Here is a 23,327-nt window from a genome sequence, read left to right as displayed (position 1 = left end):
ACCACTCTTTAAACATTGAAACAGAAAAGATTGTAACAGCTACAGAGGTATCTCTTTAATCGGCGTTCTGGGTAAAATCTTCTCAGGTATTGTTGAAAGGAAAGTGCGAGTATTAGTTAAGGACAAATTGAATTAAAATCAGTGCGGGTTTAGGCCTCTTAGAGGTTGTCAAGACCAGATCTTTAGCTTACTGAAAATAATGAAGAAGTGTTACGAGTGGAACAGGGAATTGTGTCTATGCTTTATAGCTGCACTGTAAGGGGTGACGGTTGGTGTTGCTCAGCTTTTCAGACTTTCTCTGTTTACAAGCAGTTTATTGCCTTTATATACCCAACCGATATAGTTCTACCTAAGAATAAAGGTAAAATAAAAACGTTGTCACTGCTCCGTAATTTCATGACAGTAATTACCCTCTTGCCTCTTCAGGCAGTAGTCTTCAAGCTGACAAGCCTCGGTGGTCTACATTACAGCTGTAAATTTCAATTTTCTAAACTAGACTTTGTCGGAGAGCTTTGTCTTAAATCTTTTCTTCTCTTCTTATTCAATTGAAGATTTGTCAGTTAATATCAACACTTTTTGAATGCAACCCAGTATATGTTATTGGGATCGATGCAGTATAACAAACTGTGTGAAATGTAACGTAAGCTCCAATATCACAACAGCACAGGAGAGGATATTTATTGGCACCAAAAACGTAGGAATCAACTGGATGGATCAACAATTCCGAGATACGCGTAGCAACCAGCGCGGCGTGGCAGCGATACTTCTGTTCAAACTTCCATTCGAGCTCTTTCATGATCGTCCTTTTAGTCTCACGTCCGCAGCTCGTGGTTTCGCGGTCACGTTCTCGCTTCCCGACCGGGTTCGATTCCCGGCGGGTCACGGATTTTCACATGCCTCTGGATGACTGGGTTTCTGTGTTGACCTCATCATTTCATCATCATTCATGAAAAGGGCGAGATTGGGCTGAGTAAAGTTTGGGAATTTGTATAGGCGCTGATAACCGCACAGTTGAGTCAGACGCTCTCGCTTTAATGTTATAATTTCTCGTTGTAGCCTATGTAATACAAATTTCGCTAGAAAACTTGTCTTCCATGCAGTCATTTCTTCAGTGGCACATGAGTATTAAATACTCTGACAAAAAGCGTTAATAAAAATCGAAAATGACTGTATCACAGTGGTTCTATTCCTTACTCTCTGCTTAACAAAACAATATGTATAACTTTTACTACCTGTCAATTCTCTCAGGCTCGGATTGCTTAAATTGACGTAAGTGGTCAGTATTTTGTCTAATAATGATGTCGCGTGACTAGAGCCAACCCCGGGTAGACCATTCGCTGGATGCACTTCTTTCGATTTGACGCCACTTCGGCGCCTTGCGCGTCGATGGGGATGAAATGATGATGATTAGGACAACAAAACACCCAGTCCCTGAGCGGAGAAAATCTCCGACCTAGCCGGAGATCGAACCCGACATTCTGTCGCGCTGACAACTCAGCTACTGGGGGCGGACACTAATGAGGTAAACCCCAATTATGGCGTAAAAGCCTCACCGGGACAGCGGATATTTGTGGGTTGCGCGTCCTCAGGAGCTCAGTTCGTCAGTGCACCTGCCGATGGCGACATGTCTGATCGTTGAAATATTGTGCCCGTTGGACACTATGAACTGGCAGTACATTCGTGAATTGTTCGATCCAAAACACGAAGGGAGAAACTGAGGGCACACTCATTTAAAATAATTAGGAGTCCGTTTTGCAAACTGCCCCACGAAAGTAACGAGCAACCCTTAGTGGCTCGCCATTACAGTTTTCTTTCTCTTAAATATCTTTGTGACTAATGCCCTTTTGGCATATTTATTATTTTATAAATGACATATAAGTACTGCCAGTCTTTCACGATGATTCCGTACTTATACTCTGTATCATACATTTTTACTCATAATTCTGTGACCATGTTACAGACCATTATTTGATTTAAATTCTGGGGAAGACACTCTTAGAAGTGTTGAAACCCGATTAATTCGTTAAAAATAGTGACCGAGGGCTGTTTTCTTTCAGTTGTAACTATTCATGGTCTCTGAAGGTGCAGCCATGTACAAAATTGTATAATTTTACTTACTTAAAATTTACATTTTTAGAAAAACAGTTTAGGTACTCCTAGTGGTGGCTTTTTAAGGGTCCACAAACAGTGCGGACTGTTCCAACCATATAGGTTCAGTGGACTTAAAAAGTTTAATTTCACTTTCCGTATCTTTCTTCTCTAAAACTAGAAACGTCCCCTGAGACAAAATTATGAATGACTGTGCTAGTAAACCTCTCACGTTATTTGATTTTAAAACAGCTGAGCAAAACTCAACGTACTTAATCAGTTTATTCTTTATTTATTCTGATCATCACTAAACTGATGCACAATATTTTTACCGCAACGCAGTCTGACTTGCAATAATCCATACAAACGAATGGCCCTGACTAACAATAACCTATACCTTTCATGAATCACTTACCTCACAAAAATCATCGTTACTCGAACTACTGCAATACAGCGAACGCCAGTAATGCCACCTAAATAAAAGATCCTAACTACTGACGGCACTAATTGCTGATAGGCATGGTTAGCAAATGAAATATTTTGATGGAGAACAAACAATGTATTTACCTTAATAATGTTCAAAAGTCATCATATATATATAACCATCAATTCACGACATCCATTTTTATAAATTTCCTTTTTCTGTCGGAAACACGTCCACATCGTCCACTTAACCTCTGAAAACTCTGGCATCTCTCTCTCTCCACATCCACCACTGCTGGCGGCTCACCTCCAACTGCCCAACGCTATGCGCTCTTCACATCCAATTGCCCAAAGCTACAATAGCGAATATTTCAACAATGCCAACTAGCCACAGACTGCACACACCACAGTCAGTGATTTTCATACAGAGCGCTACGTGGCGTTACCTACATAAAAACCTAAACAGCCTACTTACATAGCCCTCATGCTCCCCACAAAATATTTTACGAAGTGTTTTGGGCAGTGCCCAATAATGATTTGTTGAAATTTTTTATATTAACGACAACAAATATATCATATGCAAACAATTATTGATACACTGTTGGTCAAACGAAAACATTGTCCACTGTGCATAAAGACAGTCCTGATCATTCATCACAGTTGTAATTACATTGCACAAATTCTGATCAGTAAAAGGAAATGCACACGGAAGTAGTGGATTTCCATGCAGTCTTGAAGAGGTAGTGTTGTCCTTCCAATGGAAAGACGATGCTAACTCGAGATATGTAGACAGGTAATGGGCCACAATAGAGCAAACCAGAAGCACAGTCAGTCGAAGTTTTGAAGAATATTGGTAGGTAGGTCATCACAGAGCAGACCCACTGTAGTCCTGATAGAGATTATGGTAATGGTGGGGCACCAAAGGTACAGACCCACTGTAGTCCTTGCAGAGATTATTGTATTGGTGGGCCACCAAAGGCGCAGACCCACTGTAGTCCTTATAGAGCTGGTCAGCAACCATCCATTGTGACTGTGCGGGTGCACAATCACTATTGAAGTGTCTTGCAGATAATATAGCAAGTCTATGAACCACCACTTGCTCACTCACAAACTTTTTGGAATGTCCTTAGAAGCAGCAGTGCTGTTAACCAGTCCCTTGCTGAATTATCAGCACATGTGCGAGCACTTACAACTCCTTTTTTTTAACTTCTCACATATTGTGCATACACTATGACCAACAGAAATGTGTGCAGTAACCTTACTATGTACTTAATTTGATGAACTGGCGTCAATTACAATTTTATAACATGAGACTACAATTTGAAAGGTACAGAAAACATCATTAAAGAACTTAATGAGACACAGAACATTTGTAGTAACACAGGCTTTCCAAAAGAAAAAAAATAAACATATGCAACAATTTTATAGGATTTATGACATAAACAAATAAATTAAATAATGACAATAGTTTTAGAAACATTAACTTCACACATGAGCATTAAAACAGGACAGAACATATAATTTCTAAACATCTTTACAAAGTAAATAGCATATTATTAATGCAAACTATATTGGACGGTAACAGTATTCCTCCTCATAGTGAATGTAGCTTAGTATTACACAAATTCTACAACATAACTCTTATCAGAAAAACACATCAAGACAGGAAGAACCCAAATACACTATGGTACACATAGTGGAATATTACAAAAGGACAGGACAGAATTTGTTTTCAGTGTAAATATGATACTGCAGTCCAACTCATAAGTTAATTCCATAGATCTTTCCTCTTATTTCAATATTTTTTCCGGCAATATATATATATATATATATATATATATATATATATATATATATATATATATATCCTATCCAAACCCGTTGTCTCTAAACCCTACTGTTTTGTTTATTTCTTTATATCCTCTTTCAAAACAATTCTTCATTTTACACTACTTTTTTGGCCAAACCTTTGTCTTATACCTTGTCAATGCATTTCTTCCAATTTATCACAACTCATTCTCGTATATAGCCTACCCCCTCTTAAGCTAAATTAAATCTATTAAGCTCAGATATACGTATTAGAGAATGAGGCAATGAAGCAGCACACAACAATTAACACAAACAGCAATGACAAAAAATTCAAATTTTTATAGCAAGCAGCAATAAATATAAATTAGCAAAGCAAATGCTACATTACCATTAATAAGAGGCAATGTGAAGCAACAAGAAAAATAAATCAGAAGAAATCTGGCTTAATACAATGTAAAATTCAGTTGGACAATGTCTGACAAACAGCAGCACCAAATGCAATAACTTCTACCTAAACATGACAAAGCTCAAGCATAAAGAATATTACAGTAGAGATAGGAAAAATCTATTTACACCTTAATACCTATGTCACATCTTAATACTAGAGTGATGCATCACAATAACTTACTCTACGAAACATGTCACAAAATCGTTGAAAAATTATGTATGCAATTCCTGCGACAGGAAATGTCTATTTGTGTTCCATTTTTTAAGAAACTAGATCATAAAATTATTACTTAATGTATCTGTAGAAAGAAGGTATTTCTATTTTTACATCTATTAAATGTTATTTTAAACAATGCTGCTGTGCAGCTAGAAACTAGATATTAAACAAAATGAGCAAATATATAATTAAACCAAAGCGTGATATGACATTAACTAGCTGTATGGCATTTCAGTAAATATCAGAAATTACGAGCTCCAAAATGTAATCAAATGTCTTCAGTATGAGCATGTCGTATTTGCGATGTTTTCTACAAAGAAATGTCAATAGAGAGGTTAATGGCCTCTTTTTTCTCCACTTAATGGCTTTATTACAGGCGACTGTAGCACAGCTGGGTGCCCACAATGCACTATGTTAAGGTCATCTACATTCCTTACTGAAATAGTTACAACAGCAGTTTCTGCTACAGTGACAGTTCGATACAAATAAAATTCCACAGGTCGAGAAATTACAGTAGAAATGTGTAGAAACGAAATCCCATGAACTGCAGTGTTGGGGTACATTCACGCATGTACATACATTCCATCACTCTTAAAGTACGGTTCTTGGTTTCCAACATCCTGTTTTACAAACCAGTGTTTCTAACCTCATCTCATTATTCATCTACATATAAACACATACTCACATTCCTTGTATAGCATCATCATATTGATCATAAACGTATCTCAGCAGCATAATACACATCGTCGTCGCAATAATATCATAACACCTCAGTCACGTCTCCAAAATGTTGTAGCTTTCTTCAGTAATTTCAAAACCTAAAAAAATTCTCTGCTTATTTCAATACTGTCATCTACCTCAAATGTACATCAAAAGTCACGACCCCATACCAAATACCTCATTCAAAGCTCCGATAGTGTCACAATCGTTCCAAAACAATATGAACAGTTCACGAAATACAGACAAAATACAATTTCATAAGTGTGAAGTTATCCAACTGTGTAATTGTGTAAACATGTGTCGCTGACTTAGTAAAAAAAATGATTGTCTCTCTCAGTTAAATGATCAAAAAGCTGCTTAAATCTGTGTTAGAGAAATACGGTACCGATGTGTAAAGTTGTATAAGCAAATACAATATTAGCTAGCGCTCCAAGCGCGTCCCACACGCTTACTACACAAAGTAGGTGTCTACCCCCTGAAGATTAATGTAATTATACCCTCAGGTGTTACAGACTACAGCAATGGAATGAAATATATCACCGAAAGCCTTCTTTGTATCTTTGTAATTCAAAAGTCTTTCACAAAAATGTCCCAAGTACAAAAATTAATCGCTGAAATACGTGTACTGTAGCGCTGAACTGTGTGTCTTGTTGTACGATAATCTCTGTCATCACTTAACGGTAAAAAGGTGCCAACTACCGTAATTATCGTCGTCCATAAGCAAAGGTCTGTAGAAGTCAATGTACTTACCTCATAATAAACAAAAGTGAAATCCTGGGTGTATAGATATCGTAGTTGTTACGTTTATTACAGTGATCAAGAAGGTACTGTACTGTAACATATCATTGTGTAACAAAAAATACCTATCTCTTTGTAGCTATACGAAAAAAGTTGCTACAAAAACATGTTTTACTTTCCAGAATAATACAGAAAAACTGTGCAGATATAAAACAGATCCAGCACAAAACCAATAATAAAAAGTGTGTCACTCATTAATAGCGTCATGATATAATCGTGTGGCTGTCAAATTAACTAACATTAGTGTCATCTAATATCTCTCAGAAAGTTGTTTAAATCCAGATTGTCTTTTCAAGTAAACCAAAATGTTGCATTAAAATCTCACTACTAGTATATGTTCCAAATTTATAAGCCTTATAGCCGTTACACAATCGTGTAATGAACAAGCAAGAATGTACACACAATAACACTGTGTCGTCTGTTCACTACAGAAATGAATTCGTAATTACTATCTAAATAAGTTACCTAGGTTCTTGACTGGATAGTTAACTTTAAAACATTGTTGCATTTTAACAGTTTCTAAGTGTGACAAAGCATACTAGTAACGTGAAGTGAAAAATTTTATGGCAACAAGTAAGTTAAAAAGCAGATTATTTCTCAATAAACGGTTTTACATGTGAAATGTGGTGTAAACATTTACCGTTCCTCAGTACGCAGAATATCAACTTGAACTCAATTATCATGCGGTATATGTCGGTCAGTAATACTGAAATTATTCTCAAGGTTACCTTCTGTTTCTTTCTCACCCCCAGCCGGTGCACGTGGCCGCCTGCGGTGCGAGTCATTATCTACTGCCTCTTTGTTGGCGTGCGTTGTTGGCACGCATCGTTATTGGAATTAGGACAATTAACTTCTACATATTCACCTTGCCGAGAGGGCCCTGCAATGTTTGAACCACGCCAGTTCTGATGAAATTCAGGTCTATAGTTAAGATTGTATCATCTGTCGTCATGTAGGTAGCTTCTGTAATTTCTTTCTTGTCAGTCACGTGGTGGAGAATTTCCCCCTCAGTTTTAACTGTGCAGTGGACCATTGCGTCTGAAGGTATTCTGTCTCCCTTCATAGTAATTATTTTGGTCCGCATATTGTCTGTTTCTCTGATTATTTCTGTCATAGTCATTGCTGCAGAGAGGTGAGCTTTCCCTGTAATTATTATTACTCTGCCAATGGTTGTCGTACAGGTGGCGTCTGACTTGGTCACGATTTGCGTTGTAAGAATAATCTTTTCGTGTACAGTTACTATTTCTGTCATCAAAGTATTGTGACGGATGTGACCTCTAATCGTTGTTCTCCTGGTTTCGCATGCCGCAATTGTCAGTGTTAATTTCTAATTCTTGTAAGAGTTCCTGAAAAGCTTCGATGTCGTCTTTGCAACGTCCTGCCAAAATAATGTGTTGTAAATGTTCAGGCAATCTGATTAAGCAAATGCGGATGAGTTCTGAGTGGCTGTTACTGATTCTTGTGCAACAAGTCTTCAAAATATTTGACAAGACCGGAAAATTCAGATTGTTCGAAATATTTCATCATTATGATGCTATGTTTATCACGGTCTTCTGTAGCTTGAGAACAATATGCTGAGACGAAGGCATGATAAAATTCCGCTTCAATGTGACAATCGTGAATGACTGATCGCATTCATACAGCTCTTTCATTCTCTAAGTAGCCACACATTAATGCCAGTTTGTGCTCTAATGACCAGTTTGGAGGAAAACAATGAGAGAATTGATGAAGCCACGCTTGTGGATGAATGCCATTGCCAGAATTCTTAAATGTTTTGAATTTAGGTGTAGTAATGAACAGCTTATAGTCAAAATCATCGTGTCGGCGAGTCGCATATCGGTCATTGTTACGTCGTGTCGGTGGCTCCACCTCAAAATTCGGTGTACGATGCCAATTTCTTTCATAATTTTCGAAATGCCCTGTGCTAATATTTTGTGGCTTTTCCGTATTTCTAAGACCCTTTTCCCGTATTGGAGCGTGAGTCTCCTCTGGAATATGTAATTCTTATACTACTTTTGCCAACTGATCGTGTACTCTGGGATTTCGCTTTTGTGTTGCATATTAATTTGATTTTGATTTTGTTTGAATTTTCTAATTTGTTCATACTCTTCTGTGTCAGTGAAGGCTATGGGTCTTGTGTCATTCAGATCATCATCTACCTTTGTAGATAAGTTAGTGAAATGATCCGAAAGTTCGGCTACTTTCTCCGATAGTGAACTGATTTCCGCAGTGTATTTTTTTAACCAAGTTTCAGAGTATTCATTTGTGTTGAAAAAGTATCTACTGTGTCCTTTAAGTTTTCCTGAGTTTTTTAAGTTGCATAAAATCAGAGTATTCATTTGTGTTGAAAAAGTATCTACTGTGTCCTTTAAGTTTTCCTGAGTTTTTTAAGTTGCATAACCGGATCAGTAGATGCAACTGAGTCAATTTTAGCTAGCAAGGTGTCTTGATTCGCTCTTTTATAGCTTCTTCGTGATGCTGGCATTTTCATGGCGCGAAAAGATTGGTTGAAAATGCTCACAAATTTGTGTTTTTACGTCATTAAAGACTTTTTTACATTTAGATTCAATTTTAAGTAACTCTGCAGTTAAATCTTCATGCGCTTGTTCAAGCGTTTGTTCCATTGATTCTAACTTTTAAAGCTTTTGCTGTGTTTGTCTCTGATTTTGTTCCATTGTGTCTAACTTTTGAAGCTGTTGCCCCATTTGTTTCTGATTTTGTTCCATTCGTTGCATGAATTGCAATAACAATGTATTAGTGTCTGGAATCTGTTCCTCTACACTTTTCGGCAGTGCATTTGCACCGGAAACATTCGCATTCTGAAAAGCAGAAAATGTGTCTTCACGTAATTGAGAAAAATGTGAGGACGCAAAATCTGAATCTACGGTATTTGCAAGATTGTGTCCTGTCATTTCGAGTTCCAGGGCGAGCTGTGGCCGACAGTTCGATCGACAGTACTACTCTGTTCACTAGCTGTTTCACTGTCTGCACGATTATTTATTTCCTGGTCCATTTCCCTATGCACAATTACCAGATTTCTATGTTGAACATTACTTAATTCTTTACATGGTGGCGCTAACACACAACTCTCTTCTTCACTGTTCTTTCTCAGTTTACTTTGGAGACTAGTATTACGTTTTTCACAATCTATAATTATCACGTCTTTCACCCGATAACAAGAAAAGCAGAATTTGAAGATGAAAGATAAAAAAAAACACATTAACATAGCAGTGAACATAATATCTAGTTAATTGCAAGCATGGCTGCGAAATACTTGGTGCAAATCTACATGCATGTCGCAACTGTTTTACAGTACAACAAAGAAAAACTACAATTACAAAGGAGATTCTCTCTACAATTATGCACTAGCAATCTACATCTACATCTACATCTATACTCCGCGAGCCACCTTACGGTGTGTGGCGGAGGGTACTTATTGTACCACTATCTGATCCCCCCTTCCCTGTTCCATTCACGAATTGTGCGTGGGAAGAACGACTGCTTGTAAGTCTCCGTATTTGCTCTAATTTCTCGGATCTTTTCGTTGTGATCATTACGCGAGATATATGTGGGCGGTAGTAATATGTTGCCCATCTCTTCCCGGAATGTGCTCTCTCGTAATTTCGATAATAAACCTCTCCGTATTGCGTAACGCCTTTCTTGAAGTGTCCGCCACTGGAGCTTGTTCAGCATCTCCGTAACGCTCTCGCGCTGACTAAATGTCCCCATGACGAATCGCGCTGCTTTTCGTTGGATCATGTCTATCTCTTCTATTAATCCAACCTGGTAAGGGTCCCATACTGATGAGCAATACTCAAGAATCGGACGAACAAGTGTTTTGTAAGCTACTTCTTTCGTCGATGAGTCACATTTTCTTAGAATTCTTCCTATGAATCTCAACCTGGCGCCTGCTTTTCCCACTATTTGTTTTATGTGATCATTCCACTTCAGATCGCTCCGGATAGTAACTCCTAAGTATTTTACGGTCGTTACCGCTTCCAATGATTTACCACCTATGGCATAATCGTACTGGAATGGATTTCTGCCCCTATGTATGCGCATTATATTACATTTATCTACGTTTAGGGAAAGCTGCCAGCTGTCGCACCATGCATTAATCCTCTGCAGGTCCTCCTGGAGTACGTACGAGTCTTCTGATGTTGCTACTTTCTTGTAGACAACCGTGTCATCTGCAAATAGCCTCACGGAGCTACCGATGTTGTCAACTAAGTCATTTATGTATATTGTAAACAATAAAGGTCCTATCACGCTTCCCTGCGGTACTCCCGAAATTACCTCTACATCTGCAGATTTTGAACCGTTAAGAATGACATGTTGTGTTCTTTCTTCTAGGAAATCCTGAATCCAATCACAAACCTGGTCCGATATTCAGTAAGCTCGTATTTTTTTCACTAAACGTAAGTGCGGAACCGTATCAAATGCCTTCCTGAAGTCCAGGAATACGGCATCAATCTGCTCGCCAGTGTCTACGGCACTGTGAATTTCCTGGGCAAATAGGGCGAGCTGAGTTTCACATGATCTCTGTTTGCGGAATCCATGTTGGTTATGATGAAGGAGATTTGTATTATCTAAGAACGTCATAATACGAGAACACAAAACATGTTCCATTATTCTACAACAGATTGACGTAAGCGAAATAGGCCTATAATTATTCGCATCTGATTTATGACCCTTCTTGAAAATGGGAACGACCTGCGCTTTCTTCCAGTCGCTAGGTACTTTACGTTCTTCCAGCGATCTACGATAAATTGCTGATAGAAAGGGGGCAAGTTCTTTAGCATAATCACTGTAGAATCTTAAGGGTATCTCGTCTGGTCCGGATGCTTTTCCGCTACTAAGTGATAGCAGTTGTTTTTCAATTCCGATATCGTTTATTTCAATATTTTCCATTTTGGCGTCCGTGCGACGGCTGAAGTCAGGGACCGTGTTACGATTTTCCGCAGTGAAACAGTTTCGGAACACTGAATTCAGTATTTCTGCCTTTCTTCGGTCGTCCTCTGTTTCGGTGCCATCGTGGTCAACGAGTGACTGAATAGGGGATTTAGATCCGCTTACCGATTTTACATATGACCAAAACTTTTTAGGGTTCTTGTTTAGATTGTTTGCCAATGTTTTATGTTCGAATTCGTTTAATGCTTCTCTCATTGCTCTCTTTACGCTCTTTTTCGCTTCGTTCAGCTTTTCCTTATCAGCTATGATTCGACTACTCTTAAACCTATGATGAAGCTTTCTTTGTTTCCGTAGTACCTTTCGTACATGATTGTTATACCACGGTTGATCTTTCCCCTCGCTTTGGACCTTAGTCGGTACGAACTTATCTAAGGCGTACTGGACGATGTTCCTGAATTTTTTCCATTTTTGTTCCACATCCTCTTCCTCGGAAATGAACGTTTGATGGTGGTCACTCAGATATTCTGCGATTTGTGCCCTATCACTCTTGTTAAGCAAATATATTTTCCTTCCTTTCTTGGCATTTCTTATTACACTTGTAGTCATTGATGCAACCACTGACTTATGATCACTGATACCCTCTTCTACATTCACGGAGTCGAAAAGTTCCGGTCTATTTGTTGCTATGAGGTCTAAAACGTTAGCTTCACGAGTTGGTTCTCTAACTATCTGCTCGAAGTAATTCTCGGACAAGGCAGTCAGGATAATGTCACAAGAGTCTCTGTCCCTGGCTCCAGTTCTGATTGTGTGGCTATCCCATTCTATACCTGGTAGATTGAAGTCTCCCCCTATTACAATAGTATGATCACGAAACTTCTTCACGACGTTCTGCAGGTTCTCTCTGAGGCGCTCAACTACTACGGTTGCTGATGCAGGTGGTCTATAGAAGCATCCGACTATCATATCTGACCCACCTTTGATACTTAACTTAACCCAGATTATTTCACATTCGCATTCGCTAATAACTTCACTGGATATTATTGAATTCTTTACTGCTATAAATACTCCTCCACCATTGGCGTTTATCCTATCCTTGCGGTATATATTCCATTCTGTGTCTAGGATTTCGTTACTGTTCACTTCCGGTTTTAACCAACTTTCCGTTCCTAATACTATATGCGCACTATTTCCTTCAATAAGAGATACTAATTCAGGAACCTTGCCCTGGATACTCCTGCAGTTTACCAATATTACGTTAACTTTTCCTGTTTTTGGTCTCTGAGGACGGACGTTCTTTATCAACGATGATAATATCCTCTCTGGTAAGCCGTCAGGTATTTTATCGTTTCGCCCAAGGGCGGGTCCCTCTAACCTAAAAAACCCCCGTGTGCACGCCACACGTACTCTGCTACCCTAGTAGCTGCTTCCGGTGTGTAGTGCACGCCTGACCTGTCTAGGGGGGCCCTACAATTCTCCACCCAATAACGGAGGTCGATGAATTTGCAACCATTATAGTCGCAGAGTCGTCTGAGCCTCTGGTTTAGACCCTCCACACGGCTCCAAACCAGAGGACCGCGATCGACTCTGGGCACTATGCTGCAGATATTAAGCTCAGCTTGCACTCCGCGTGCGATACTGGTTGTCTTCACCAAATCAGCCAGCCGCCGGAAGGAACCAAGGATGGCCTCAGAACCCAAGCGGCAGGCGTCATTCGTTCCGACATGTGCTACTATCTGCAGCCGGTCACACCCAGTGCGTTCAATAGCTGCCGGAAGGGCCTCCTCCACATTACGGACGAGACCCCCCGGCAAGCACACCGAGTGCACACTGGCATTCTTCCCCGACCTACCCGCTATTTTCCTAAGGGGCTCCATAACCCGCCTAACGTTGGAGCTCCCTATAACTAATAGGCCCGCCCTCTGTGACTGTCGGGACCTTGCCGGAGAATCGGCCACTGGCCCAACAGGCGAGGCATCCTGTGGTGGCTCGGAAACAATGTCATCACCACTAGGAAGCACCCCGTACCTGTTGGAAAGGGGTAAGGCAGCTGCCACGCCGCCAGATCCCACCTTCGCCTTTCGGCCAGGCACGCGCGAGCCCACCACTGTCCGCCATTCACCCTGGAGTGATGGCTGACCGGTAAGATGCTCACTGCCGGAAGACGCAGCGACATCAGGGGTTCCATGTGATTTCAAGGCCACCGAAGTAGGCATAGGTCTCACCACAGTTGCCCCAACGCCACTACGAGCCGACGCCTGCGCCTCGAGCTCGATGAGCCTAACAGACAAAGCCTCCACCTGCCCCCGAAGAGTGGCCAATTCTCCTTGCGTCCGCTCACAACAACCACAGTCCCTACACATGACTATGTTTACCCTACTCTATACGGTGACAAATTCCCAAGATAATCTTCTGATGAGCTACTCTGATAATCAAGAAACACTCACTGAAATACGAGACGCGAAAACTACGCTAGGTTTTCCCAGAAAAACTATTTAAAAGCTAAGCGCAGCAAATAAGTACAAAAACGCTTTATACAAACAGTACTCGCTGCTGCTGGTGCTCTCGCTCTGGCTGTCACAAGACAACTGCTGATTCAAGTGATTAGTGGCTAACGGCCGCGAAACAAACAAAAGACGGTTTTAGGGCGCTTTCTGTTCTAAACGATCAAGAAAACACTAAGAAATCTAACACGAAAACTACGTAAAGTTTTATCAAGAACTGTTAGTTACTATGCAGAGCAGATAAACACAAATAGAATCCCTTCCTTAGTGGAAGGTCGTAAACAAAATGCAAAATAAACGCTTTATACAAACAGTACTCGCTGCTGCTGGTGCTCTCGCTCTGGCTGTCACAAGACAACAATTACACTAATTACACAAACTACAAGAAAAAATAAGAAGATTCCAGTGAGGTATCCTCGGCTAAGGGTCGACATATGAAACGTCCCCTTAGAAAAAATTATGAAAGACTGTTCTAGTGAACCTCTCACGTTATTTGATTTTCAAACAGCTGAGCAAAACTCAACATACTTAAACAGTTTACTCTTTCCTAGTTCTGATCATCACTAAACTGGCACACAATATTTTTAGCGCAACGCAGTCTGACTTACAATAATCCCTACAAACGTATGACCTGACTATCAATAATCTATGCCTTTCATGAATCACTTACATCACAAAAATCTTCGTTACTCGAGCTACTGCAATACAGCAAGCGCCAGTACTGCCAGCTAAATAATAGATCCTAACTATTGAAGGCACTAACTACTGATAGGCAGAGTTAGCAAATGGAACATTTTGATAGAGAACAATTTACCTTAATAGTGTTCGAAGGTCATATATCCATCAATTCATGACATCCATTTTTACAAATTTTCTTTTTTCTGCCGGAAACACGTCCACATCGTCCGCTTAACATCTCAAAACTCTGGCATCTCTCTCTCCACATCCACCACTGCAGGCGGCTCACCTCCAACTGCCCACCGCTATGAGCTGTTCACATCCACTTACCCGACACTACAATAGCGAATATTCCAAAAATGTCAATCACAGACTGCACACAGCACAGTCAGTGATTTTCATACAGAGCGCTACGTGGCGCTACCAACATAAACAATGGTTAGTGCCTTGCTTTTCTCTTCACACTGTAGCATCGTGTCTTCTAGTCCCTGGGTTCAACGACACTTTTTGTGGCACTGTATGTCAATGTACCTTGAGGTCTCTTTACTTCCAATGGTAATATTGTTGCTTGGTTATGATGAGAACTGCGGGTGGTAACAACTTTCTTCTAATTACTAACATGGGAGGCTCCCATCAGATCTGGTTGGAAACCAAATAACGTAGGGATTACTTCACGTATGTCAGGGAGCTCACCATTGTTGTTCGGATACTACCGACTACTGTCAGATCTTCTCACAACAAATAATGAGGCGAATGGAAGGATGTGAAATATTTATATCAGCTTTGGCGACCGAAAACTTCCTTCACAAGAAGTCACCCACAGTCGGCCAACGACCTTTCTGGGCACTCTTTCCCATGGGATGGGAAACTACTCTTGAAGGCGGAGGAATCCAACGGTCAACAGCATGAGAATACAGAAGGAAATTGATACAATTGCAATAAGGATATGTAATAGTATGCACCGGACTTGCTGCGTGTAGTTGAGAATGTGTCATGACGCTCTCTTCCATGATAAAAGACTCCCCCATTCGGATCTCCGGCAGGGGATAGCCAAGAGGCAGGTGACCATAAGAAAAAGATTGAATAACCAACTAAAATAAAACATTTTAGTAGTCCGGGTGTGGAATGTCAGAAATTTGAACGTGGTAGGGAAGCTGGAAAATCGGAAAGTGAAATGCAAAGGCTCAGTCTAGCTATATTGGGAATCAGTGAAGTGAAATGGGAAGAACACAAGGACGTATAGTCAGATGACTACGGGACAATATCAATAGTTGCAGAAAATGGTATAACCGTAGTATGATTCGTTATGAATATAAATGTGAGACAGAGAGTGTGTTACTGCGAACAGTTAATTGATAGGGCGTTCTCATCAGAATCGGCAGCAAGCCATCACTGACGATAGTTCCAGTATTCATTCCGACGTCGCAACCTAAAGAGGCAGAGACAGACACAATATAAGTGGATATTGAACGGGTAATTCAGCACGTAAGTGGGATGAAAATATAATAGTGACGTGGGACCGGAATGCGATTGTGGGGGAAGGAATAGAAGAAAGGGCTGTGGGAGAGTATGAGCTTGGCACTAGGAATGAGACAGAATAGATCCAGAATTCTTCAATAAATTTCAGCTGGTAATGGCGAATACTCTGTTCAAGAATCGGAAGAGGAGGAGGTATGCTTGGAAAAGGCCAGAAGATACAGTAAGATTTCGGTTAGCTTATATCATGGTCAAGCAGAGTTTCCGAAATAAAATACTAGGTTGAAAGGCGTACCCAGGAGCAGATATTGGCCCACACCTCAATTTAGTAGTTATGAAAACTGTCCACAAGTTTAAGACATTAGTCAGGAAGAACAACACGCAAAGAAGTGAATTATGGAAATACAAAGAAATGAAGAGATACGTTTGAAGTTCTCCGAGGTTACAGATACTGCAATCAGGAGCAGTTCAGTAGGCAGTACAGTTGAAGAGGAAAAGACATCTCTGGAAAGGGCTATCACAGAAGCTGAAAAGGAAAACACGGTAATAAAGAGGACAAGTACAAGGAAACCATGGCTAACAGAAGAAATGCTTCAGCACATCGAAGAAAGAAGGAAATACAAGAATGTTGAGGGAAATTCAGGAATACAGAAACACAAGTCGCTTAGGAATGAAATAAGTAGAGAGTACAGGGTAGCTGAGGCAAAATTGCTGCATAAAAAATTTGAAGGTATTGAAAAATAAACGATTATCGGAACGACTGGCTCAGCACATTGAAAAGTCTACTCAGCGTTCGGGGAAATTAAAAGTAAGGGTGGTAACATTAAGGGTGCAACGAGAATTCCACCGCTAAATGTAGGTGAGAGAGCGGATAGGTGGAAAGACTACACGGAAGGCCTGTATGAGGGGTAAGACTTATATGATGTGGCAGAAGAAGAAATAAGAGTCGATTGGGAAGTGATAGGGGTCAAGTATTAGAAACAAAATTTAAAAGAGCTTTGGAGAACTAAGATCAAATATGGCAGAAGGGATAGATAACATTTGATCAAAATTTCTAAAATCATTGTCGGATGTTGCAATGTGTGAGTCTCGCGATATACACCTCTGGCCATTACGATTGCTATAGCAAGGAGAAATGCAGATGATAAACGGGTATTCATTGGACAAATATATTATACTAGAACTGACATGTGATTACATTTTCACGCAATTTCGGTGCATGGATCCTGAGAAATCAGTACCCACGACAACCACCTCTGGCCGTAATAACGGCATCGATACGCCTTGGCATTGAGTCAAACAGAGCTTGGATGGCGTGTACAGGTACAGCTGCCCATGCAGCTTCAACACTATACCAAAGTTCATCAAGAGTAGTGACTGGCGTATTGTGACGAGCCAGTTGCTCGGCCAGCATTGACCAGACGTTTTCAGTTGGTGGGAGATTTGGAGAATGTACTGGCCAGGGCAGCAGTCGAACATTTTCTGTATCCAGAAAGGCCCGTAGAGGACATGCAACATGCGGTCTTGCATTATCCTGCTGAAATGTAGGGTTTCCCAGGGATCGAATGAAGGGTAGATCCACGGGTCGTAACACATCTGTTCAAAGTGCCGTCAATGCGAACAAGAGGTGAGTGAAACGTGTAACCAATGGCACCCCATACCATCACGCCTGGTGATACGTCAGTACGGTGGAGACGAATACACGCTTCCAATGTCCGTTCACCGCGATGTCGCCAAACACGGATGCGAACATCATAATGCTGTAAACAGAACCTGGATTCACACGAAAAAATGCCATTCGTGCACCCAGATTCGTCGTTGAGTACACCATCGCTCCTGTCTATGATGCAGCGTCAAGGGTAACCGCAGCCATGGTATCCGGGCTGATAGTACATGCTGCTGCAAACGTCGTCGAACTGTTCGTGCAGATGGTTGTCTTGTAAACGTCCCCATCTGTTGACTCAGGGATCGAGACATGGCTGCACGATCCGTTACAGCCATGCGGATAAGATGCCTGTCATCACGACTGTTAGTGATACGAGGCCGTTGGGATCCAGCACGGCGTTCCGTATTACCCTCCTGGACGCACCGTTTCCATGTCCTGCTAACAGTCACTGGATCTCGACCAACCCGAGCGGCAATGTAGCGATACGATTAACAGCAATCGCGATAGGCTACAATCCGACCTTTATCAAAGTCGGAAACCTGATGGAACTCATTTCTCCTCCATACACGAGGCATCACAACAACGTTTCACCAGGCAACGCCAGTCAACTGCTGTTAGTGTATGAGAAATCGGTTGGAAACTTTCCTCATGTCAGCGCGTTGTAGGTGTCCCCACCGGCGCCAACCTTGTATGATTGCTCTGAAAAGCTAATCATTTGTATATCACAGCGTCTTCTTCCTGTCGGTTAAATTTCGCATCTGTAGCACATCATCTTCGTGGTGTAGCAATTTTAATGGCCAGTAGTGTACCATCTGACTTTCGGGAAAATATGATCCACACAATTTCAAAGACTGCAGGAGCTGACAAATGTGATGATTACCGTATAGTCAGCTTAACAGCTAATGTATCCATGTGGCTGACAAAGATAATAAACAGAGCAATTGAAAAGAAAATTGAGGATATGTTAAACGACGATCAGTTTCGCTTTAGGAAAGGTAAAGGGACCAATTCTGACATTGCCCGTGATAATGGAAGCAAGACTGAAGAAAAATCAAGACACTTGCATTAGATATGTCGACATAGGAATGGGGTTAGACAGTGTCAAATACGCAAGAATTTTGAAATGTTGAGGAAAATATGGTTTAGCTACGGTGAAAGATGGATAATATGCAGCATGTACAAGAGTAAAGAGGCAATAATGAGAGTGGAAGACCAGGAACGAAGTGCTCGGATTAAGAAGGGTTTAAGACAGGGGTGTAGTCTTTCGATCCTACTGTTCAATCTATACATCAAAGAAAAGTGACGGAAATTAAAACAAAAGGATCAATAGCGGAATTATAATTGAAAGTGAAACGATATCAGTTCAATAAAAGTGAAGAAGAATTACAGAATCTGCTGAACGGAATGAACAGTGTAATGAATACAGAATTTGGATTGAGAGTAAATCGAAGGAAGACGAAAGTCATGCGAAGTAGCAGGAATAAGAACAACGAGAAAATTAAAATCAGGGTTGGTGGTCATGAAATGAATGAAAGTAATCACCAATGACGGACGGAGGAAGGACATCAAAATCAGCCTAGCGCCGGCAAAAAGGGTATTCCTCGCTGAGGGAAGTATATTACTATCAAACATAAGTCTTAAATTGAGAAAGAAATTTCTAAGAATGCACTTTTGGAGCACAATTTTATATGGTAGTGTAAGATAGACTACGGGAAGACGTGGCGGGCCGCATGAAATCAGTCAGAAGGCTAGTGACTAAAATATTTGCTTTGATCTTGTAGCAATAGTTTGTTGCACTGCCACAAATTCTTGAGATCTTTACTCCATCTCTACTACATTTTAATGACACGTATTGTCTCAATGGGCAGTGACCTCGAAAGGTGACTAACTGTTTATCCAATGTCATGCACCATCCCGGGATGTTGGTATCCCTCAGGGTAGTTTCTCACCTCTTTTTGTCACCTGTCATATGTTCACGTCGGGATGCTGCATTTTCAAAACAAAACACACTCGGAATGGCAAGGAAGCGGTTGCAGGACACCAGTTTCGTTGAACAGTGTTCGGTTCAGCCATTCTCAGCTCTCCAGACCTGAATAACATATTCAATTCTTCACTTGTAAACACCAATCGGGACCAGAGCACCAAGAATCTTCTTCATTTCATGTAAATCTATAACCATCCACTATCTGTGAACGATTCTACTTCCTTGTTGGTCCACATACGCATCTCCTCCATGAGTGGTACATGATAGAAAAACGTTAAAGATGCTCCTCACGGTTGGTAATTCAATACCTTGTACGTGCCTGTTTTATCAATACACACTTTTTGCTCCGATTATCAGAAGTTACAGCCTTAGGGGCTATAGCTCATATTTCACTCCAATTACAAGAAAACAATGTCACTTAGCTGAAGACTATTCTAACTAGCTGCTCTGCAAATGAGCGAGTCTTCGTCCGTGTAGTCGCTAGCAAAGTCGTCCGTACAACTGGGGCGAGTGCTAGTCCGTATCTCGAGACCTGCCTTGTGGTGGCGCTCGGTCTGCGATCACTGACAGTGGCGACACGCGGGTCCGTACTAATGGACCGCGGCCGATTTAAAGCTACCACCTAGCAAGTCTGGTGTCTGGCAGTGACACCACACTCCTCACGGTTGGTAATTCAATACCTTGTACGTGCCTGTTTTACCAATACACACTTTTTGCTACGATTATCAGAAGTTACAGCCTTAGGGGCTATAGCTCATATTTCACTTAAATTACAAGAAAACAATGTCACACTTCACTGACTTTCCACGACATTGTTCTTCTCATTATCACAAAGGGACTCTTCATTATCATTATCATATTCGTGTTGATATGAGTTTCCGGCGACGCCTACTTCATTTCAGTAACATACTTGGAACATTTAGCTATAAGTTGGTATATAGAAGTATTTTCTTTTACTTGCAGGTGAGCCATAATGGACCGTGAAGTAGACGTCAGGTTGTGACAACGGTCGGTGATGGAACTCCTCTTCACGATCGGCAATGACTCAGCCACATCGATTCACAGGAATTTCCTCCATGTTTATGGGGAGGACACAGTGGATTGCAGCAGTATCCAGCGGTGGCTGCAGAGGATTAAAGAAGGTAATTTCTCACTACTGGACAATCGAGGATGCGGTAGACCATCGACGGCAGTGAGTGATGCGAATAAAGGAGACCAGTGATCAAATTATCCAAAATGATAGATGTGTGACGACACGATAGCTTGCTGAAATGACTCATTTGGCATTGGACAGGACAGCTTTAGGGTCAGCTCATCATACTACACCATGAGAATTCCAAACACTATACAGCCCTTATCACGCAAGAGAAAATCAGGAAATGGGTTGGAAAATTGTTCCTCATCCTCCCTACAGTCCGGACTTGGCTCCCTTTGATTTTTACCTCTTTGGTCGTCTGAAGGCCCACCTGCGCAGTAAAACATTTGATAGTGGGAAAGACCTTGTTTCCTGTGTCAAGCGATGATGTAAAAGTCAATCCCCAGAGTTTTACCAAAGTGCATTTACATAACGGAAAGAACGCTGGGCCAGATGCGTCAAAGCTGGAGGCTACTCTGAGTAGGCTCAATGTGTAGCTAAACGTTTCAAGTATGTTAAGAAATTTTCATTCTCCTCCTGCAAAAATTAAAAAATTAGAGACGACTGTGCAAAACTTTTTGAACGCCCTTTGTATTACTAATGAGAGAAATTAGGAAAAGTCCTAAGACTTCATTAAAGTAAAGTTTACAGTTACTGATAAAGAAGATAATAAGAGACACAGACGGACCTCCGAAGCCAAGTGGTAGTTACACGGTGAGTCGGCAATATCCATGTGATAAAACCTATAATTCATCTTGTTGTGCCACGCTGAGAACGTGTTGTACGTATATCGAAGGAGAAGGGTGTGATACAAAACGGAGATTTCAGTCACTTTTCTAGCAAGCTAGTGAAGGGCACACTCCACGCGTGAAACGTGAAGTATTTGTCCCAAAAAATACTGTATCACTGCTGGATGCAATGTTTTTCAAAAGCTTTATCGCCTAAATGCATTTCTAACTGATACAAATGATATACAAGGATCAACAAATGATATGTTTATAGCAGATCGAACTTCATTTTATTCAAACCAAGTGCGTGATATGATACGAGATGTCAGAATACCAAGTTGGTGTTCTGTATAAGGAGATCAGATGCGACAGTCCACAATATTACGTGATCCTGTCACGCGCTATCGGCCGTAAACCCCGCCCTTATGCTTAGGACGGCAGCTTTCTGAATCGCCAGTGCCTCCTTCCGCTTCTTCGGCCCTGCCAACCGCCTTCCCCTTCGCCGATCCCTCCCACACAACTGCCATCGGCGGGGCGTTATCGCGCCGCCAGCTACTCCATTTTGATCCAGCACTTGGCTCGCTCCAGCTACTGGGCGCATCACCGCGGCTGATGGGAGGACTCCGCTCGCAAAGGAATTCTGGAGGCCCTTTTCTATAAGAACACGGAGCATTTATGCAAAAGAAACGCACTAAAAATTCAGTTTACGCCGACTTACACAAGGATTTTCCTATTCTTGAAGATTTTGGCGCTTGCTTTTTGAAGAGCACCGTTCTGCAGTACTTAGATGTCAGTGTTACACGTAATTGTCAACTATAGTTATTTCCTGTACAGGAAGGGCTGTCTTTCGGCTTCTAACTACATTCCGTGTCCAGGCGAGAACATCTAAGTCCTCTACTCCGAAAATTCTGCTGTTTTGATGGGGCTGTCATTGCTAAAAAATATACTAACGAAAAAAAAATCCGAACATCAAGAAGGAGTTGTGCAAAGTAAACGAATGTTGGTAGGAGTGTTTGTACACCTGAAACATGTCTTCGGATTTCACGCCAGTCATATAAGTGTGGGGCTATTAGCGGCACTATAAAGACGCCAATCAGGTTTGCTTTAAACACGCGCTGTAATGAATGTGAGCGTTAGTTACTTTTACCATTGGACTTAGTGACTTGACGTTAGTCGAGAATATCTTTAACACGACGAAATAGCCATTTTCAACAGCTCACGGAACTTGAACGAGGTTACATAAGAGAGCTGTGAGCAGCTGGATTTTCCCTTTGCGATAGTGCGGAAAGACTTGGCGGAATTGTAGGCACTATATATGAATTCTGACAGCGGAGGTCACGGGAATGTACCATCGGAAAAAGATCGGGCTCAGGACGGCTACGTGATGCAACAGAGAGGGAGGAACGTCGTGTTCGGCTTATTGTTGTGACCAATCGTTCTGCATCTACAGCAGCAATTCGATCAGCGGTTTGGCACCACAGTAGTACAATGACTGTTACGAATCGTTTTTTGGAACACCGCTCAGGATCCAGTGACCCAATAGTATTACAGATATTTAGTAAATGCAGTAGTGGTCACGTATAGGTTGTTACTTTTTATTTGTGGACGACCAGTTTGGATCTACCACAAACATCATCATCAGATCTACATGTCTTGTTGGTAGTAGGAATCCCTGACGTGGAGCAGGTCCATCCGTGCTGGCGCTGATGTTCACAATCTCCAATGTCATTGAGCGTCTAGACCACT

The sequence above is a fragment of the Schistocerca americana genome, chromosome 3 (genome assembly GCF_021461395.2).
Source record: "Schistocerca americana isolate TAMUIC-IGC-003095 chromosome 3, iqSchAmer2.1, whole genome shotgun sequence".
In the NCBI taxonomy this organism is placed as follows: Eukaryota; Metazoa; Arthropoda; class Insecta; order Orthoptera; family Acrididae; genus Schistocerca; species Schistocerca americana.
The sequence above is the reverse complement of the archived record's forward strand: the minus strand, read 5'-3'. Positions refer to the sequence as shown.